At 55.9% G+C, this 12,257-nt stretch overlaps 1 protein-coding gene across 1 annotated transcript in view; it reads right to left on the bottom strand.

The window, feature by feature from the left end:
• Positions 1–12,257, bottom strand: part of Slit1 (slit guidance ligand 1) — a 153,582-nt gene that overhangs the window by 76,756 nt on the left and 64,569 nt on the right. The gene's annotated exons all lie outside the window — the stretch shown is intronic.

Consider the following 12,257-nt stretch of genomic DNA (forward strand, 5'->3'; position numbering starts at 1 on the left):
GCAGAAAGAGAAGGGCCAATCACGCTCTGAGCCTTCATTGTGTGGATGTCATGCTGATGGGGAAGAATGTTCCAGACCCTGACTCCGTGGCCCTTGTTTCCCGCACTGGTTTTGTGACCTCGCGTGAGTCCCAATGCCACTCTGGGCCTCAGTGTCCCCATCTGCAAAAATGAGGGCCTGACTCTCCTCTCTAAAGAGGCGCTGCTCCAACGACAAGGTGGACCCAATTTCCCCCCCGGGGTCTTGTTCACCCCCAGTTCTGCCTGGCGGCAGGTCTGGGGCCAGGGTCTGCTTTATCTGCCGGCCACACAGTGCCCTTTGAGCTCCCTCCTGACCTCACCTGGTGCTTTGCCTCATACCCAGTGGCCAAGCAGGGAAAGACTCCTGGCCTGGAGGAAGGCTGGCGGTCACGCCCCTGCCTCCGCCCTGGCACGCGGCCACCGTGGTTGGAGGCTCCTGTTAGAGTTCCAGCCCAGCAGACAAAACAGCCAGCTGTGGCCAGAGCTCAGGGACCCGGCCAGCTGCCTTCCGCCTTTCCAAACAAAACTTGAGATTCACAGGGGAAAAATGAGAAAAGAAAACAAATATTTCCTTTATTTCCTTCGTATCCACCTCTCTTCCCCGCCTCCACACCTGGCCAGAAACCAGCCTTGCCGTCCTCCTGCCGCCTCCTCCACCCCCCCCCCCCCCCCCCGCAGTCACCGCCAGTGTCCCCAACTCCTCCTGCCCTCCTCCTGCTCTCTGCGCTCACCTCTGCCGAGCTGCCTTGCCAGACTTATTTTTACAGCTCTGATTGAAGCTGGGATCCCGCTGACATTTCCACTCCCTCGTCATTATCAGCTCCAAGCTTCCAGCAGCCGAGCTAAAAAAGCTCCGAGAGCAGAGCCCAGAGCAGGAGGGGCGGGAACGAGGAGTCGGGGCTCTGCACGGCCACCTCTCCAAGAAGCCCACACGTGTCCACGGCTCCGCCACCACCCTGCAATGCGGGGGGCCTGGGGTCCCCCAGCCACGGCCCCCGAGCCCACCGTTTTCTCCCTTGCAACGACCTCATTTACTCTCCCAAGAATCAGGGCGCGTGGTGTGATTCGGAGATGCGTGGCTGTGAACAGACTCATAGAGGCAGAAAAATTAAATCCCATTTAGTTTTGTGTTGAATGGGAGCCGCCAACTAGCCCCTCCGGGGGCGGGGGCTTATCCTCCTTTAGACAAATTTTCACCACCCAACCACCCATCTGCTGCGCTCCGCCTGCCTGCTCCTCGCTGGAGTTCGGTAATATGCAAAGCTCCCAGGGATCTTCGAGTATTTTCCCCAGTTTTCCCAGGGATCCTGGGAGGCCAGATGAGAATGTGCAGTGCCTGGCAGGGTGTGGACCATGCCTCCCGTGACCCGGACAGGCTCCCATCAGCACGTGCCTAGCCCAGGCTGGTCCTCTCCCTGCAGACCACACCCAGCCGCTGGGCCTAAGAACCAGGAGATTTGACAGCAAGGAGCCCTTGATGCTTTGCTGTCTCCAAAGAAATTCATGGTGGTGTTTTATGTCTACTCAGCAAGGTCAGAGGTCATGGGAATGCATCTGGCTCATTTTGAAACTCCAGTTGGAGAAGGTCTCAGAGACCACTAAATAATTTACTTCCAGGTCACGGAAGCAATGATTTTTTACAGAGAAAGCATTTCCAACCTGATGCACTAATGTGTCAGATCATTAAGATGGGGGTGGGTTTAGGGGTGAGAGAGATGTTTCTGTTGGGAGAAGACATTTGTCGCTAGAAGCACAAACAACACACCCACAGTTTAGATTTCTTTTCCCTCTGTTCCCCAAAGACATCTCACCTTTCCTAAACGGACACTCATACCAATGCAAGCAATCTAAAATTTTCTATGGTGGTTATTTTTTTATTTTTATGTTTTTAGGAAGTCTCAGCTACCTCACGGAGCTCCCTCCAGAAAGCCGTCCCTGATTCACCCGACAGTGACTGTCCCTTGACTCCACCATCCTGCAGCACTTTGCCATAGGGTCTGGTCTGCAACCCACTGCACCCCCGAAACACGCGAAATTCCTCCCGCTCCCCAGCATTTGAGGGAAGCCTTCCCAGGCGTGCGTGGGCCATGGCAGCCATCGGGCCCCGTCCTTCTCTGCCACTCCCCATGAAGAAGGGTGACAGCTGGGTGGCTTATTCGAAGCACTGCCTGCAGCTTCTACACACAGCTGCCACCGCCAGCCGGATGACTTGGTTCACGTCACCATTTCCACGGTGCCATCGCAAGTGCAGGGAGGAGCCCAGTTTATAGTCAGATTTGCAAACTCTGATCACACCACCAGCTGGCAAAACCGGTCGCCTTGAACCATCCCAGCTGGACCAGCAACTCCCCAAGCGCACTCCACATCGAAGACCGTGCCGGGTGGTGCCAGGGGAGCCAACAGACACAGGCACGGCCCTGTGCTCACGCGCTCACAGCGCAACCCCCGGAACACAGACGGGGCAGCCCTGACAGCACAAGTCCTGGACTCCGTGTGCCACCCACGTCACAGCTCCTCACAAAGGCCCTGTGCTGCTCTTCCCAGCCGGGAGCCAGGGCAAGGGCAGAGAGGGGCTCTGACAGAGCCACCCTGCCAGGAGGGAGGCAGGGGCCGGCTTTTCAACTCACAAGCTGACTCCCGAGTTCACGTCTCCCTGTGCCTCGGGCCCACCACCTCCAACCGCGGGCGAGGGGGATGAGCACCTGGTACACGGACGGCCTCAGGTGAACTGAGGGCTGGTGGAAGTCGGCGGGAAGAAAGCCCAGGCTGGAGAGGCCTGGCGGAGCGTCCTGGCAGAAGCTGGCAGAGTGCAGAGCCGGGGCCCAGAGGGTGTATGCAGCAAAACAAGCCAGAAGGGGACGGGCGGCCGGTGCCCAGGGCGCCAACCCCAGCACACACCAGGGGACATGAGCAACAGCCACTGGACCTCGGAGGAGTCTTTAAGAAGCCGTGTGGACACGTGGGGCAATGTGCTGCGAAGAGGACACCTGGCTCAGGAAGACGGTGTAAGGACGTCTGGAAGAGGGGAAGGGCGGTGGGCGCCGAGAGCCACAGCAGTCCCAAAGCACGGCTGCCTGGGGACACTGGGGGAGAGGACCCAGAGGCTCTCTGCAGGAGCTCTGGAGCTGGCCTTGTGGGGTGACCCTGGACAAGACACTCCCCTGTGCCCTTAGCAGTGAAGCAGCGTGACACTCACTCCCCCATAGGGTCTGATCTATGCAGGTTGACAAGCTGACAGCCCAGAGCTGGCTCTCATGTCCCTCGGCCATCACTAACTGCCCTAACTACCATGAGCACAAACAGGAGGCTGAGTGGGGCTCCAAGAGCTGTCTGGTTTGGGGGGACGCTGGGGCTAAACCTCCATCAGGCCAACAGAGGTGTGAGCATTTTCTGGCCTTGATTTGGCGGGAGGGCCTGAGACCTTGGGAAGGGGTCTCAGGCTCCCCACCAGGCTGCTGCCCCACCTGGGCCACCATTGAGCAGCTGAGTCAACATAAGCCTCTCCGGTGGGTGGGCAGAGGCCAGGCAGAGGCCAGGCAGAGGAGGAGGCCAGGCAGAGGAGAAGTTCCTGGATCTCTTACACATCTGAGGGGGTCTGTTCATCTCTGGATGCTGCTGGCCCATCCTGATCTCTTCTTTGCCTGTGGCCCGGGCAGCCCTCTTTCTCTGCACTTGCATGTGCGAGTGTGTGTGTGTACGTGTGGGGGTGCACACACAGACGCGCGCACGCATTGCACACTAGGGATAGCAGGGAGGGGTGCTTCCTGTTCTTTCCTTCACTTTTCCTTTGGAAGCAAATCTACTTTGATAGCCCTCGGGTGACTACCCTGACCCCGGCGTGGGGACGGTCCCTGAAGGAGAGTGAGGCTCCGGCAACCTCTTGCCTGGGGGAAACAGGAGACCCCGCGGTGCCCTGTGGCATCTGGTTGCCACAAAGTGGAATTTATACATGAAAATCAGGAGACGCCAGCCCGGGGCATCCCAGCCAGGCCTCTGACAGCACTGACAGCTAATTAGAAAGCTCCATTTGAGCCTCACGCTGGAAAGCCATTTAATAATTAAATGTCTTATCTGTATTTAAAATCCTCTGACAATATACACTTAGCGTGTGGCCAAAGAACCAATCTTCTCACTGCCATCACCCTAAAAGACACAATCTCCCCCACTGACGATAAGTGACATCATGTCACACAGTTGGAATCAGGAAGTGCTCCAGCACCGGGGATCCTTCCTCCTGGCTCTGGATTGAAGCAGAACAGACACCCTGATCAGAAACACGCTTGACCCAAATGTGCCCCGTCACAAGTCACTGTGCAGGGACCAGGCAGGCGGGAAGTAGGCAGGGGCCCTGGCCCAGCTCGCCACCGCTCAGGAGAGGACAGCAAGCTCCGTGCCTGGCCACTGCAGCCACCAGGTCAGGAAGCCGACCTCCCGCGGTGCCTGGAAGGGGCTCTCACGCCCACTCCTCACTGCCAGCTCTGAACCTGCTTGTCTGTTCTGGTCTTTAGGACACATTTCCAATCTCCACTGTGACATGAGGACACCAGGAGACCCTGGATATAAGAAGCTAGCACCACCCGCTCCTGATAGGTGCCCAGAGGGACAGCAGCCATGACTGTGCTCCTAGGGGACCAGGTGCTGACTGCTCCTCCACACGTCCTAGACCTGGGCCAGGTGACCAGGGTGTGCATGCCCCAGCGAGCAGCTCGAGCTGTCCAGGAGAGAGACGCTGCCTCGCGGGCAGCTGACGGTGAGCATTCCACGCTGTCAGGGAGCTGGGCTGAGCCGTAGGCAGGGAGCCGGCTCTGTCCTCATTCTGTTGCTCCAAGGTATGGGTGCAGCCTCCTCCAAGACGGACGGGCAGCTCCTGTTCCTCTCTCCCAATGGCAGAACAGGTAAGGACAATGCTGACTGGAGTGGAGGCCACAATCCCCCGGGGTCCCCAGCAGCAGCTTCCAGCAACTCCCAATGCCTCCCACCAGTAACCAGAGAGAACCGGCTGCGGTCTCCCTAGTAACCACCTCCCAGGCCCCTGGGTGATGCTGTTCACAGCCTTCCAGCTCTCCCCCCAAACTGCCTAATTTTTACAACAATCAGACTCTTTTTTTTTTTTCTCTCCTCTAAACGTTCACTTTAGCACATCTGAATCACGGTGTGATTTCCAAGCCAAGTTCGACAGCGATTTCTTCACAAAGCGCAACGCTCTCCATTAACGAACCCCCTGGGAACAAAGTTCCTTCTAACAAAGATGCATTAAAAACACAGCCAGAAGACACCTCACGCAGCCCGCAAGTGTCACGCAGTCACGCCACAGTGGGGCGGGGATTGGTCACACAGCTCAGGGAGGGCAGCTGGTGACCTTGCCCCATGTCTTGACCTTCAACTTAGTTTCATTGTCTGCAAAATGATGATGCAAACAGGCAACTCCGAAGGGGAGAACAGAGTACAGATGTTCATTCAGCAAACACCTGCTGAGCACCCACTGTGTGCCAGGCTCTGTCCTTGGTGGTGAGACACAGCAAGGAACCCAGTGGCACCTGCATTCTAGTGGGGGAGGCACAGCTCGGCCACACAATGGTGGGGGCGGGGGTGTGGTTGGTACATACCACAAAGTAGAATAAAATGGGGTGAGGGGATGGAAAGCAGAGTGCGAATTGCTTTTTCTAGGTGGTCAGGGAAGGCCTTTAGGCAAAGAAGATCTGAAGAAAGGAAGAGAGCAGCACTGCAAGTATCTGGGAGAAAGACATCTAGGCAGAGGAAACAGCCAGTGCAAAGGGCCTGAGGCAGGAGCAGGCTTTGTATTCACAAAAAAAGTAAGGAGTCCTGGGTGGCTGGAGAGAGAAAGGGGGAACAGTCAAGGAGACAGCTTTGGATGTCACTTTGAATGAAACAGGAAGCGGTCAGAGGGTTCTGAACAGAAGGAAAATGGTGCATTGAGGCCCTAGGAACAGTGCCTTGCACATAGTAAGTGTTGGATTAACATCGGCAAGGGTTATACATCCCCTTCTGGTCACACCACACACATGAATGTACACTCTCCCTCCCGAAACCCTTCAGTAATGCCCCTCTCCCTACTGAGGTCTCCCAGACCCTGCAGTCTTCCATCCGAACTCCTCTATAACAACCTCTCCATCCCCACCACCATAGGACAGCCTGCCCTCCCTAAGCCTATGCATTTCCCTCTCCTTTGCTCTCACCTGTACAGTTCCCTTCATTCCAAAGGCTCTCTCTAGCACCTCCTAAGCCCCACCCAATGCCACCCATCCAAAGGCCACCTCACCCATGAATGCTGCCCTCATCAGGAATGTCACCCCCACTAGCAGCCAAACCTCTCCAGATCCCACCTCCCGTCCCCATCACCCCCATGAGATGGCGACCCCCTGGCACACCAGCAGGGCTTGGCCTTGGCACGGACTCAGCCACCATTAAACACGGCTGAATAACCAAGTAAGCACCCAGGTGTTTGTCCCTATCCACTGGACAGAGTCCTGAGGGGGCAGAGCTGGCCCCCAGGCTCCACAGGGGACCAGTGTGATCCAAGTGGACAGGGTGGGGACGGTCCCTTCCTTAACACACCGAACTCCAAAGGACAAAGATAAACCTCAGAGCTGCTCAGTCCTCTGCCCACCAGCGGCTCAGCCCAAAGGCTTCAGCTCCCTCTGAACACAAAGGAGGGGAGTCCTTGACAAGATAAAAAGAGCCACGACACAGAGGAGATTCAAACCCCGGCCTAACGCCACAAAAAGAGGCCCAGGACGGCCACCTGCCAGGTCCCGCTCTTGGCTGTGGGGAAGGGGAGATGGAAAGGAGTCCGACCCCCTCTGCAGGGGCCAGGCTAGCGAGCACCGGAGCCACGTCACGGGGGCCTCCAGCCACGAAGATGTGTGAAGGTGGGAGTGGAAATCAACACCCCCATCTCCACAGACAACCTCAGAAAACCCGCAGAAGAGACGCAGACCAAACAGGTCGGAATCTTCCAGATGACTGCCCAACCCGAGGCCCACAAGTCACAAGGCCACAGAGCATCTCGGGAGGGTCTTCATTAACCAGCTCAGGTGAAAACAGGACCCGACACACAAACTAGCTCCTGAGGCCTCTCACGGGCTCTGGCTCCCCCATCAAGCATTGGGTGAGGATGGACCCAGGGCAGTGGCTGCCCGAAGCTAAGATCCCAGCCCATCCGCAGGATGCCCGGGGAAGGGCGAGCAGAAATCAGGATACAAATAGAACTCTGTGGCACCCGTCGCAGACACCCACGGGTTCTTGTTTGGGTTCGGTGTGGTATTGTCACCCCACTTCCCAGTGATAACCCTGATTTCTGTTTGGGGATCACCCACCCCGGCTCTGGTCTGGTGGTCTGATGGAGAGGACCCCCTCCCAGCTCCAGGGCTGGCCTATCATCTCCTCACCCAGAGTTGCTGGCTCCAGTTGGGCCTAGGCTCTCTCTAAAGCCAAGAGAATACCCTGAGGATTTCAAAACAGAGGCTCTCAGCCGTTCCTGGTGGACTCGGAGCTCAGGCCAGATCCGAGCTAGAGCTGCTGCAACCATCTTGGAACATGAATGGAGAACTCAGTGAAGGGGATCCGGGGACAGAGGGACTTACATGTAGAAGATAAGTACATTAAGAATGAATGAATCTGGGCCCTGGTATCATTTGAGGCCTACTCAGTCCTCATGTGACTCAAACTCAGGTCTGACTGGCTCTAAAGGAAGGAGGCTAACATGCCTTATGTGTTCATTCTGGGCAAACTACCTGCCTGTGTTCCCTGCGGTGACCCCATGAGGAAGGCTTCCCCTTATCTTCATTTGCAAATGAGAAAACTGATTCCAGAGGTTTGTCAGCTTGCCCAGGTCAGGCAGATCCCAGGTCTAGGTAGACATGTGGAGGCACAATTTAGAAACCAGGGTCACCCCCAAAGCTGTGATTTTTGTGCCAAGCGGTGCTATGCCACTCTGCCCTCCAGGAGAACACACCAGCGCTCTGGAGAGGGCCTCGGGGCCAGCAGAGTTCACGCTTTGATTACTGAACCCAGGAGGACCATCTGCTCCGGGGGCTGATGGGCATGGTGCTCTTTGGGAGGGAAATGCCACGTCTGCTGGGATGTGCTCCAGGACCATCTCAGAGCCGCTGATAAACGTCAGCACACAGTCATCCCAGGAAACCCGCACGCAAATGTCAGTGACCTAAGCTTTTTGCAAGGCGGCGACTGTGAGCCATCAGCTAAAATGCAAGAAAGGGCCTGAGAGAGGACAGGGGCCCACAGTGCAAAAGCACCAAATGCTGTCACCATCAGAAAGGTGGGGGAGGGGGGACAAAAGACAAGGAATGCACCCTGTGGTGGCTGCAGAGGCCCCTGCAGATGCACTTGGCTCCCTGCTGTCAACAGTGGCTGGCCGCAGAAGGTGAGGTGGTGGCATTATTTGAACTCTACCCTCAGTAAAGACTCAGCCTCCTTCTTTAACACAGGACCCCAGTCTCTCTCCAGGTCGGGCGGGGATGTCCCCTTCCCCTGGGTCTCACCTCTCACCCTAACTGCACCAAACAAGCCCCAAACGGCTGCCGGTTCTCCTGAGTGCTGGCGCCCACCTGGTCACAGACCAGGCCCTGTTCTCAGGGACCTCTCTCTCCAGGCCCAGGAGTCAAGCAGGAGCCAGCGTTCAGCCCATGGAAGGGGGGAGACCTCTGGGTGCCACCAACAGGGGGGCAGGTCGTGTGAGGAGACTCAGGGTGAGGCTCTGGCCGGGGAGAGAAGAACCCCAAATGAAGCGGCACAGGGGGCCTCTTTCCCACCTCAGGGCATCTGCCCCAGACCTTTCCCTGTACTGCCCCGGCTGCCCCGAGGGAAGTCCCCACCCACCTCCCACCCCTGCACAGTCAGAGTGGACATGCCCTCTGCCCTTCCGGGCTTCATCCACACGCCTAGGCGCCTGCCCGACACACTTTCCAGAAGTAAGGAGTTCAGGAGGTGAAGCAAGAGGGCGGGTCCCCTGCGTTTCCTCCTGCCTCTGCCACTTCCCCTGCCACTTGAACCCAGCCTCTTTGCCTCCCCCACGTCTCCGTTTTCTCGTCTGTAAAATGGGGAGGCTGATTGCACCAAGGGTTACCTTGAGTAGTCACAGGACCCGCCTGGCCCAGGGCCTGGCTGTGCAATAAAGATGAGTTTTCCTGTTTTTTGTCCTTTTCCTCCACCAAATTGAGAGCTCCTCCAGGACCCAGGTTCTGGGTCACCCCAGGCATGTCCCAAGCTCAGGACAAAACTGCCTCCCTGGTGGCAAAAATGAAAAAACCACCACATGGAGTCATCATAAGGGATCTAAAGGGCTCAGGCACACAGGAGGGGCCCAGGCACCGCGCCTGAGCTCAGAGGTCCTGGACTCCAGCGGGAGCCCAGATCAGGTGCTTTACTTCTCTGACCCTCGGTTTCCTCGTCCGTAAACCTGAGATAAAAATGGGGACCTCTCAGGGGTACTGTGAGGAATAAAGGAGAAGCTGTTTCTGAAAAGCTCTGCCCAGGACCTGGCACGTGGTATGTCTCAGTGTGTATCAATGACAACGCTGGTGTCACCTGTAGTGACGCAGTGAGCAGAGGCCATCAGTGGTCGTGCATACTCCTTCAAGGAGCACTTAAAGGAAGAACAAAGGGGGCTGCCTCTGAGATGCTCGGGGAGGAGAGGTGCCTTCCCACTCAGGCCCCATCAGAAGAAGGTTCTGGAAAGGAAACAGGCTGGCAGGAAGCCTGCCCAGTGAGAAGCTGGTCGCTGCGGGCTCGCTGCTCTCTTCATCTCCTGCCGTAACTCTGCCTCTCCCCTCCTCTCCCCGTTAGCTTGTCAAACAGACGGGAAGTGATGAAAGGATGGAGTTGGGAAATTAACATTTCAAAGTAAATATTGGAAGAGCGCAGCGAGCCTCCCGACTGGCATGTGCGGAGCCCAGGGCCCGCGTGTGCGATCCCCACAGCTATTGTGCCCGATCAGTCTGCTCTCATTCTCCTCCAGCGGCACATTAAAAAGAAACATCCCTGACAAACCTCCCTGTCCCAGCCAGGCTGTTACCGCCTGCAAGCCGAGCCCGCGGGCAGGCCCAGGCCCGTCCCCCCTGCTCACCCAGGGACAGAGGGAGCTTTAGCCTCCTCCTCTCTGCAGACCTCCCAGGGGGGCAGGACAGGGCAGCTCAGTTTCCTAGCACACCCCACACAAACAGTAATCAGGATGGCACCACCTTTGCTTTCTCGGACACCCCCCACACAATACAGAGCAGTACCAATCATGCATTCACTGATCCACTGTCTGTCCAACAGTCGCTGAAATTAGATTTTACTGTTAGGTTACTGGCTCCTTCTCTGCCTGTCAGGGAATCACTCAGGAGGTTGGGGGAAGCACAGAGACAATTCCATGACATGCAAGGGTACCAGCCCTTCACCCAGTGCCCGGGTGAAACAGTGACCATAACAGACACTCCTCAGAGCCTTGAGATCCCATAAAACAATATGTGAAGGTGCACTGAAGTTGAAGACACACTTGACCGTGACCCGGCCATTCCACGCTCAGGCATCCACCTAGGAACTCTGCTGAATGCACCCTAGGAAGCACATGCAAGAACATTCTAGCAAAAAAAAAAAAAAAAAAAAAAACATTATTCTAGCAGTGTCGTTTGTCGTTTGCCACCCGAAAACCTAGAAACTATCCAAGTACAACACACAGACCATGGCAGCTCCAGGAACCACCGCTGCCCACATCAGCGTGGGTGAATCTTGGAAGCACAGTGTCAAATTTGGAAAAGAAAGTAAATACATAAAAGTGTGTTTGAGAAACGTTCCTAGTTTGGTTCCTTTTATTAAAAAGTTAGAGAATAAGCACAACTTAAACTAAAGCTCACACCAACTAATATGTAGGAATATTCCATAGAAAATCAAGCAAATTATAAGCCCAGAAATAGCAGCCTCTGGAGCTGTGACCAGGGCTTGGGGACAGAAGGAGTGTAGCCTTCCTGTGACATCGCCACGCTCTCTGGTGCAGTTTTGGTGGTGAATCCACTGATACTTATTGGAATTCCTGCTTTGCCACGAACATGTGCATTGTGACCCATTTCAAATTCTCTTAGGGCTGACAATCATCCTGGGTGGGGGGCATCTGAAATGGGGCTGGCACTCTGAGGCCTGCTGAAGCCAAACTGCCCAGCCAGCTGAGAGTCTGGATTATTAAAAAGCCACGGAGACAAATGAACAATAACAACAGCTGCATTTACTGAGTGCCCATCACGCCATCGACACGTGCCAGACTCTTCACATAGATTATTCTAATTCTCACAACCACTGTGCGAGATGAGGGTCATCATCGCCATGGAAACTGCAGCTCGGAGAGGTGAAGTGACAAGGCCAGGGTCACCAAGCTGATCCCACTGCTGAGCAAGAAACCAATCCCACCCCGTCTGTCCACGCCTGCAGAGCAGCCAAGCAGCCTCTCAAATATTTATAGACATAAATGGTGAATGAACCAAAGCGCAATTCAATCCAACACATATTTATAAATATTTATAACCAAATGTTTTGCTTTGATAAAGCCTATTCTCTGAAGTGCCTGGCGTCAGACAAACAGGGCTTTTTCCAGGGGAAGCAGGCGGGGCTCACCTGGGACCGTTTGCTGGTTTCCATGAACACACACTTCTGTCTGCGCCCACATCCCTGCCCAGATGGCCCCCCGCCCCATGGCCCATCGGCATCAATTGAACACATTGTGAAAATAAGACCAGGTCGCTCAGGGACCACAGGATGCTGTTTGTGAGGGAATTTGTGCCACTCTGCTGCCTAAAATCTGCCAGAGGCTCCCCATCGCTTTCAGAATTAAATCCAAAGCCCTGGGCAGGAGTCGCATCCCTGAGCCTGCCCCTTCCCTCTCGCGGCTCGCACCCCGCCATTTGCAGGTTCTCCAACGTGGCGAGGGCTCCTGCCACCCGGCTGTGTGCAGGCTGCTCCCTCTGCCCTTCCCATCTCCGCCTCTCCTGGTCTGGTTGATGCCTGCTGGATCCCCAGAACCCACGGTGATGCTGCCTCCACCAGGGTGCCTTTGCCAAGACTCACAACAAGCTCTCTCTCTCCCCACACCCTGGGGTACTCCTTATAGATCCTTCCTTTTTCTTCTCTACCCTCCCACAGTTACCCTGGACCCTCCTTCTGGTTCCCCAGGTCAGAAGATATAAATTCAGAGCTTGCTGTACATGAATGCCAGTGTCCCCTGAG

Source organism: Callospermophilus lateralis, chromosome 15 (assembly GCF_048772815.1).
Source record: "Callospermophilus lateralis isolate mCalLat2 chromosome 15, mCalLat2.hap1, whole genome shotgun sequence".
In the NCBI taxonomy this organism is placed as follows: domain Eukaryota; kingdom Metazoa; phylum Chordata; class Mammalia; order Rodentia; family Sciuridae; genus Callospermophilus; species Callospermophilus lateralis.